The following is a 6,594-nucleotide window of genomic DNA, read 5'->3' on the forward strand; positions in this document are numbered from 1 at the left end:
TTTGGAAAATCAAGTCATGACCTGAGAATGAGGAATTAATCGTACAAATAGGAAACAAAATGGAGCTTCTCATCCTAAGATGTCTTCATAGAGAATGGTATTTATATACCATGAATGAAAGAGATAAATTCCTTTGGTGACTGTACTTGTTTTTTCTTTTGTAACACTTTGAAGTCATGAAACTGAATTTGTAATCTTGGGGAGATTCAGTGCCAAGTTCAAGGCAGGTGGCAGTTTGAAAATTGACAGAATAAGATTGTGTTCCTCGTGGTTGTTTGATATAATATCCCAATAGTTATACCATGAGGGCTGCTTTGTGGGGAGCATTAATATCATTAGCAGAGGCATGTCCTGAGTACAGACAGGACAGCCTCTGAGGAAGAAGACTGGGGGAGGGTCCCACCTTCAGGAAACTTCTGGGTCTTGTGAGAGAGGTCAGTCTTACAGCTGGTGGAGAGTGGGGAGTCTGTATTTGTAAGTCAACATATCAATGCAGGTTATAATATAAAACTGTTATAATAAGAGGAAACCAAAGCAAAGAAATAATCAGAAAAAGTGGAGTTATTCATAAACAATTATTTGAAAATAAAGAAGATAAGGGACATAGAACAGAAGAGGAAGGTGAGCAGTGGGAGGAATCTCATAGAAGAGGGCTCATGTATGTTTTATGCAGAGGCGGTGAATTGGCTGACCAGAATGGTACAGGAAAGGAGTATTAGGAAATGAAGTTGGAGGAGCAATCTCATTGGGTTCAGTGAGGAATTTGATTTGTTAAGCAGTAGCAGGAAACAGAGCATGATGAGATGAAAATCACATTGAGGACCTTTTTAGCCGTACTTGGTCAAGGAAGCAGAAAAGTTCACTAGAATATTATTGTTCTTGCCAAGACATGAATCACTGAGAGTTTACACTAGAGTAAGACAAGGAGAATCAGAGGAAAGGAAATGGGTCCATAGGAATTAGCAAGGCTTGGTCACAGCTTGGATGTGAAGAGAGGGATAAAAGCCTCAGGATGATGATCCCAGGACACATTTGTGCTGTTGGTGGTGATGAAAGCTTGGTAAGAGGGAACTGCTTTGTTTTTAAGTAGGAAGTGTTTTATCTTATTAACCAATTGATTGGATGTGTCATTGTTCAGTATTGTGGAGTCTAGGAGGGGGCACTGCCCCTGGAGAATAGTGGAGCATGCACTGTGTCCAGATGATAACCTGCATGCACCCTGCCCTTTTCAGGTTGAATAACTAGGCAAGAGGGAGTCTGTTGCTAGGGTGTGCCCATAGACTTCAAGAATGCTATCCTACTCTGGATCTGGGAAAGAAAAATAGTATTTTTGCCAGTTTCTTCCCCTTTAATGCTCTGAAAATGGGATATGACTACCCTGTGGCAGCATGTGCCTGTGGATGCACAATTCTCTGGCTTCATTCTTGGAAGGCCTTTTTCTGTCCCTCCCTAGGGATCATTTGTATCTCTGATTCCTGCTCCCAGAGCCATAAAGTGGGAGCCCCCATTTATTAATTGGGTTGGGACTGGGGCGGGGGTCGGCGGGGGACTCTTTAGTGCGGCAGGCAGGGGTCTTCCCGAATAAGCCCATTAGCCAGCCCCAACGGCAGCTGAAACGGGGCCGCAGCCAAGTCCTCTCTGTTTCAAAAACCCTCCATCGCCTGCAGCAGATCAGAACAAGGCCTGCGGGAGCCCTTAGCTTCTGATTGCAGCTGTGAGGAAGGACAAAACAATTTATAGGAAGCCAAGTATCTCCTGTCTCACTGTCTCTTCCTTTCCAACTTTGGGGAAGGGGAAGACTGGGATATGGTGTCGCCTCCCACCATGGCTTCTTACAGGCTTAAAGTAGGAGAGAAAGAGAGTATATGGACATTGATTGAACGCTTATGTCAATGCTGTGGGTGTGTTTACACATGTCCTTGCTTTCTTCTTCCCATCCGCACACAGTTGAGTTGGATTAGCAGCTACTACTTATGTGGGGCTCCCTAGGTGTGTGCTAAGTCTGGCAGGTGGGGAGGTATGCTTATCATGCTCCTTCCTGCCCCATAGCTGCTTTCAGTCTCCCATCTGCTTTATCAAAATTCAGGGTTAGAGTTAGACTGCCTCAACTTCTTTTCCTCTTATTGGGAGGAGTTTGGCTCTTTTTTTTTTTGAGACAGAGTCTCACTCTGTCACCCAGGCTGGAGTGCAGTGGCGTGATCTCAGCTTACTGCAAGCTCCGCCTCCAGGGTTCACACCATTCTCCTGCCTCAGCCTCCCAAGTAGCAGGGACTGCAGGCGCCCACCACCATGCCTGGCTAATTGTTTTGTATTTTTAGTAGAGACGGGGTCTCACCATGTTAGCCAGGTTGGTCTTGATCTCCTGACCTTGTGATCAGCCTGCCTCAGCCTCCCAAAGTGCTGGGATTACAGGCATGAGCTACTGCACCTGGCCCCAAGTTTGGCTCTTAAAGGAAGGCCTCCTTCTGAAACGTACTTGTCCCTTTGGTTAAGCCAGCAAGAGAAAGGTAGGCATCTATAGGGGAGTTTCTCTGCAGTGGCCCAGAGAGAAGCTGTAAAGTGCAGGAACGAATGTCTTACTTCCTGATGGAATGACACATATCTTCTCCCTTAGGGAATCATAGATTGCCAGGGCTAGAAAAGAGGTCAGGTAATCTAACCTCTCCCTTTACAGAGCAGGAAACTGAGGTTTAAGGAAGGAAAGTGCCTTGCCCATACAGTCTCACAGCGAGTTAATGGCAGCCAGCCAGAACTAGATCCAAGAGGCCAGAATCTTGACTTCTGCAAGTGGAATGCCCCTGACTTTAAGGTGACCCATTCCTGAGAGCCCTGAGCTTCTTCAGCAAAGGAAGGACGGACTGTGAGATTTGAGGAGGGAGAGAGAGATTGAGGGGGAAAGGTAGATTTAAAAATTATTAGTAGAAAGACTGAGAAATTTTATATATTTTTACCTTAAAGAATAATCTTTTTTTTTTTTTTTTTTTTTTGAGACGGAGTTTCACTCTTGTCACCTAGGCTGGAGTGCAATGACACGACCTCAGCTCACTGCAACTTCTACCTCCTGGGTTCAAGCGATTCTCCTACCTCAGCCTCCCGAGTAGCTGGGATTACAGACACCCACTACCACGCCTGGCTAATTTTTTTGTATTTTTAGTAGAGATGGGGTTTCACCATGTTGGCCAGGCTAGTCTCAAACTCCTGACCTCGGGTGATCCGCCCGCCTCAGCCTCCCAAAGTTCTGGGATTACAGGTGTGAGCCACCGCTCCCAGCCTCTTTTTTTTTTTTTTTTTTGAGACAGAGTTTTATTCTTGTTGCCCAGGCTGGAGTGCAGTGGTACAGTCTCGGCTCACCGCAACCTCTGGCCTCCCAGGTTCGAGCAACTCTCCTGCCTCAGCCTCCCAAGTAGCTGGGATTACAGGCATGTGCCACCATGCCCGGCTAATTTTGTATTTTTAGTAGAGATGGGGTTTCACCATGTTGGTCAGTCTGGTCTTGAACTCCCAACCTCAGGTGATCCACCCACCTCGGCCTCCCAAAGTGCTGGGATTACAGGTGTGAGCCACTGTGCCCAGTCTAAGAATAATATTTCAATGACATACAGATTATACAAGTGTAATTTTTATTTAAAGACAAGAGTTCTGGTTCATTGGGAAGCAGATGGCAACCATAGCCAAAGATCCCGATGCCCTCAGAGTTAACCCAAACTTCAAAGAGCATTTTGCAACTATCTCTGGCGGTTGGATAGCAGGAAAAGATCCTCAAAGGCAATGTGAGGAATTCACCCTAAATCTCTACTGAAGCTCCTTTGCTATATTGAAAAGAAAAAGAGAATGGAGAAAGAAAACACATCTGCTAGAAAGCTATGGTGGGGGGAGGGGTCCCTGAATGAGAGAGGAGATGATAGAACTCAGCCAAAAGAGATATGTTCTGAGATTACAGGAAAATGGTAAGGGGACCTTCTACTCCTCTCCTTTATTTTAGTTTTTAAAGTTTTGAGTTGTTTGATACTCTCCTTTGATGAGTCAGAAGGAAGGTGGTATGTGGTGATCCACAGTGGCCTAAAAACACTAAATAGTGTGTTCAGTTGGCTGACACACGTTACTGGCTCCAAAAGTCATCTCAGTCTGGTACCAAGACGCCCTTTCCCTCCTTAGACCTCTCCTGGCTGTATCTACAGTCCCTTCCAGTGCTCGCTTTCTCTGAGCGTATGAGTCTGGGAGCCACTGATGAGCAGAGAGTGGAATGCTGGAACATTCCTAGGCTGGAAGCAGAATCGTGAAGGGAGGAGGGCATCATTGGACAGATTAGAAAGAGTTAATGGGTCTAGGGGAGAGGTACTGGGGATCTGCAAAATGAATATTGTCTGCTGCTGATGAAGAAATAGATCCCAGTACATATCCTTTACATTTTGTTCATCAACTCTGATGGATAGCATAGCGGAAATGCGGAGCTGGTCCCATGTAAATTTGTCTCTAGGGAATGTATGATAGACCTACTTGTCCAGATTACATTAAGTTTGCTGTCCTGCAAACCTCCTTTCTCACAGTCAGGATCCTTTTTTGCCTTAGAGCCCTTCTTGAAGAAGCTGTTACGGACGAGAGAGCCACAGGTCCAACCTGGTGATCTGATCTAAAACTAGGTGGCCTCCTCCCAGTCACCTTCTTTTATTAGCCTTATATTAACCATTAACCTTCATTGACCTTTATGATTCTGGGTTTCACAGCTTCTGTTTCTGTTGAATTTCCTAACTTCAAGAACCATGGTTTTGTTCTTATCAGCCTGGGAGCTAGGTCCCTGGAGACAAGAATTTTAGAACAGTTATGACTCTGGGAGTATACTAAGGTTAGTCTGAATCCTTCTGGGGAATTCAGGTTTGAAGGAGTTAGAAGAGTGCTAACATCACCATCACTGTTACCTACCAATGCCATGTTCCCTGGGTGCAAGACAAAAGATGCTGTTTGGTGTCTAGTCCCTTGTCTCATGTCTGATGTAACCTGCCATTTTCCTTTACAGGTAGGAGCAACAGCTGGAATGCCCTCTGAGGAATGCAGTGATGTCCATCAGTCACCTCTCACCCAGAGCCTGGCAAATTCAGTCTCTTTCACAGAACCTAAAGCCAAGCCAGGTAGGGACCTAAAGTCAATCAGAGGCCACTGGCCTGCTTTTGTATGGGATGACCCCACTCCCACCCCACCCCACCCCTGGTCTTAGAGAAGTTTCTTTCTTTTTTTTTTTTTAATTTTTATTTTTTGAGACAGAGTCTCACTCTGCTGCCTAGGCTGGAGTGCAGTGGCGCAGTCTCAGCTCACTTCAACCTGCGCCTCCTGGGTTCAAGCGATTCTTGTGCCTCAGCCTCTTGAGTAGCTGGGATAACAGGCAATCTTTTTTTTTTTTTTTGATGGAGTTTCGCTCTTGTTGCCCAGGCTGGAGTGCAATGGCATGATCTCGGCTCACCGCAACCTCTGCCTCCCGGGGTTCAAGCGATTCTCCTGCCTCAGTCTCCCAAGTAGCTGGGATTACAGGCATGCGCCACCACACCCGGCTCATTTTGTATTTTTAGTAGAGATGGGGTTTCTCCACATTGGTCAGGCTGATCTCGAATTCCTGACCTCAGGTGATCCGCCTGTCTCAGCCTCCCAAAGTGCTGGGATTACAGGCGTGAGCCACCACGCCAGGCTAACAGGTGATCTTAGGGAAGTTTCTTATTCCAAAAGATCTCCAGAGGAGTTTCCTTAGCTTTTTATTTGACCCTATTCTGATGTTCTGCCTTCTAATTAATAGATTCTCCCTTCCAGGTAGAGCAGATAACCTCCTTTCTTGGCATTCCTGTTCTTTCCTCTTGTCCAGTTGTGCTAATGGATGTTCCTCTACAGTGGGTTGCTGATGTCAGTTACTGGGTTACTCTCAGCCCTCTCCTCCAGGGCAGCTGCCCCTCTAGCCCACAGCTCCATCTATATACACAGCCCTGCAGGGTCTTACTCCTGTTGCCCAGGCTGTAGTGCAATGGCATTATCATAGCTCACTGCAGCCTCAGGTGATTTTTCCCACCTCATCCTCCTGAGTAGCTGGGACTAGAGGCATGTGCTACCATGCCTGGGTAATTTTTTGTATTTTTAGTAGAGACGAGGTTTCACCATGTAGCCCAGACTGTCCTTGAACTCCTGGACTCAAGCAGTCTGCCTCAGCTACTAAAGTGCAGAGATTATAGACATGAGCCACCCAGCCCCAAAAAGCTTTTTTTTTTTTCGAGATGGAGTCTTGGTCTGTTGCCCAGGCTGGAGTGAAATGGCGCGATCTCCGCTCACTACAACCTCTGCCTCCCAGGTTCAAGCGATTCTTCTGTCTCAGCTTCCTGAGCAGCTGGGATTACAGGTGCCCGCCACTATGCCTGGCTAATTTTTGGTATTTTTAGTAGGGATGGGGTTTCACCATGTTGACCAGGCTGGTCTTGAACTCCTGACCTCAGGTGTCTCTCTGTTCACCTCAGCCTCCCAAAGTCCTGGGATTACAGGATTTTTTTTTCCTTCCTTCCTTCCTTCCTTCCTTCCTTCCTTCCTTCCTTCCTTCCTTCCTTCCTTCCTTCCTTCCTTCCT

Source organism: Theropithecus gelada, chromosome 16 (genome assembly GCF_003255815.1).
Source record: "Theropithecus gelada isolate Dixy chromosome 16, Tgel_1.0, whole genome shotgun sequence".
Lineage (NCBI taxonomy): Eukaryota > Metazoa > Chordata > Mammalia > Primates > Cercopithecidae > Theropithecus > Theropithecus gelada.